Here is a 2,868-nt window from a genome sequence, read left to right as displayed (position 1 = left end):
GCTGTGGTGGTTCTTTGAACTGATTCCCCAAGTAGCAAACCTCTCATGTCCCTAAGAACCCACATCTGTGAATGGGTACAGGATGGCCTATAATGGGGTGCTGCTTTGTGCTGTGGATGCCACTATCTTCTGGTTGTGGACAAGTCTAGGTGTGCTTTGACTTCTCTGGATCTTTGTTATGTCCCAAGTGTGCCCAGCTTGCCATTCTTAGAGGTCATCGAAAATAAGACAAGGTTAGAGCTGAGATATTGAAGTGAAAAGGGGCAGGAGATCAAGAGCCCACCGAGGTAGTGCAGGGTTCCATGTGAGTAGGCACGGCTGTTGAAGGGCTGTGCCCTGGCAATGTCCCTAATGTGTACAGCCTTCTTGGAAAAGGAATGATGGGTCACCTAGGATCGGCCTCCAGAAAAATCTCATTTTAAATCCCTCAGTGGTGGCAAAATTTATCCTTTGAAGGAAAAGTCCTCTGGAATGGAGCCATTTCTGGTCCCCGCAATGAGTTACCAGGTTGGTGTTGCAATCGTTGATTCCAAAAGGGATGGAAACACAAAAAGTGGACTTGTGTGGCCTCTAAACCATCTCAAAGGCAGTTATAAAAGAAGATCCAAATGAGTTTTGAGGGATGGCAGTGAAGCCAGATTTAAAGTTAGGTAGTCAGTGTAGTTAGATAAATCGGGTCTAATACCGAGTGAAATCTAAAATGGAGGCCATGCTGAGAATGATTCCGGGAAAAGCAGGACAACTCATGGAATGTTAATGAAGTCCAAAAAGGCCCTAGGCCAAAGTCCACCTCAAAGAAGTGTTAATGAACAGCCCCCAGCAAACTTGAAGGTGCTGACTCAGAAGTCCTTCCTGACCAGATTACTTCTTTGGCCCACTTGTGTCCCACCCCCTGTAGGACCGGCAGCCCTGCGCCAGAGGCGGGCCACGTGCAGGAAGCATCTGACCCCTCTCTGCAAGCTCTTGAGTCCCGCCAAGATGATATTTTAAAACGTTTGTATGAGTTGAAAGCTGCAGTCGATGGTCTCTCCAAGATGATTCACACACCAGATGCAGACATGGATGTGACAAACATCATGCAAGCTGATGAGCCCACTTCTTTAACAACCAATGCATTAGATTTGAATTCAGTGCTTGGAAAGGACTATGGAGCACTGAAAGACAACGTGATCAACGCAAACCCTGCCTCCCCTCCTCTCTGCCTCCTCGTGCTGCATAGGCTGCTCTGTGAGAGCTACAGGGTGCTATCCACTGTGCACACACATTCATCAGTGAAGAGTGTGCCCGAGACCCTTCTCAAGTGCTTTGGGGAACAGACTAGGAAAGAGCCCCGTCATGAGTATCAGCTGGGCTTCACTTTAATTTGGAAGAATGTGCCCAAGACTCAAATGAAGTTCAGTGTCCAGACAATGTGCCCCATTGAAGGAGAAGGGAACATTGCACGTTTCTTGTTCTCTCTGTTTGGCCAGAAGCATAATGCTATCAACTCAACCCTCATAGATAGCCGGGTAGATATCGCTATTTTTCGGCTAAAAGAGGAGAGCAGTAAAGAAAAAGCAGCTGTTTTCGCTCCAAGAACTCTGCTCTGGGGAAGAGCCCTTGGCTGGTTGGGAACGAGCTGACCGTGGCAGATGTTGTGCTGTGGTCTGTGCTCCAGCAGACCGGAGGCTGCAGTGCGGTGGCACCAGCGAACGTGCAGCGGTGGCTGAGATCATGTGAAAACCTGGCCCCCTTCAATACTGCGCTCAAGCTCCTTAAGTGAATTTCAACAACTGGTTTTAAAGGGTTTTCATTTTAAGAATGGTGCGGCTTCATGCCTTTTGTCAATAAGGGGACTTGTACTAGAATCAAAGTCTTTATATTAGGACAGTTTTCAAATATCAATAAAAGCATCACATTAAAAAAAAGGAGGAAAGATTTATTTTGGCTCATGTTTCCAGAGATTTCAGTCCATGATAATGTCCCTTAAGTCCCATTGTTTCTGGGCCTGTGGTGAGGCAGAATGTCACCTAAACATGCTGTGCAGAAAGACATGGCAAAGCAAAGTTGCCCAGCTCATGGCTGTCAGAAAGCAGAGAGAGAAAGAGAGAGAAAGCGTGGGGTGTTGGGGACAAGACTCTTGCAGGGAGGGCATATGCCTCCAGACACCTACTTCCTCAACTAGGCCCCATCTTGGACAAATTGCACCAATTCCCATCAAATTATAACTCCGTCAAGGCCTTAATCCATTGATGCAGGTAGGACCCTCATGATCCAATCACTTCCCAAAAGTCCCACCTCTGATCATCACTGAATTGAAGACCAAGCTTATATAGCACATGATGAGCCTGGTCATGGGGGAAACACCCTAACATCCAAACCATAATATCAAGGTTGTCAGTTAGGAAATGGGTTCAGCTGCAAATAACCAAATTATGAAAAACAGTGGCTTCAACCAACTAAAGGTTTACTTTTCTTCACTTACCTGAACATATTTCTAGCTTCAAGGGTTATTGGGAAATGTTTTTTCAGATTTTTCTCCAGTGTTCCCCATCTTTAAACAAATTAAGGATTTTTTGTTTTGTTTTTGTAAGGAAGAAGGGGAGAATGATTCTTGCATTGACAGACCATGGGTCTCTCTGTTATATGCAGTAAACAAAAATTGGATCTAAGTCCCTGGATCTGCTGGGATCACAAGGGAAAAGATTAATTAAGGTTTTAAGCTCAGGGCTGTCAACGGGAAATGATGGGAAGCTGAACATTATTACTTGTTTACTAATGACTCTTCTTTGGCTCCTGGTTATCATTAGATATGATGCCAGTCCAAGCAGGACTCCAGAATTAGTTGGCCTTGGACATCAATGAAAATGAGAAATTCATCTATATTAG

General features: G+C 45.3%; 1 pseudogene across 1 annotated transcript; it reads left to right on the top strand.

Annotated features, from left to right (window-relative positions):
* The first annotated feature begins 900 nt into the window (after positions 1-900).
* Positions 901-1,876, top strand: LOC308650214 (aminoacyl tRNA synthase complex-interacting multifunctional protein 2-like; annotated as a pseudogene). The gene has a single exon. The product of its transcript is annotated as an aminoacyl tRNA synthase complex-interacting multifunctional protein 2-like (transcript).
* The last annotated feature ends 992 nt before the right edge of the window (positions 1,877-2,868 follow it).

This window comes from Spermophilus citellus, assembly GCF_964194105.1.
Source record: "Spermophilus citellus genome assembly, chromosome: 5".
NCBI classification, from domain to species: Eukaryota; Metazoa; Chordata; class Mammalia; order Rodentia; family Sciuridae; genus Spermophilus; species Spermophilus citellus.
Note: the sequence above shows the minus strand (reverse complement) of the source record. Positions and strands in the feature narration are given on the sequence as shown.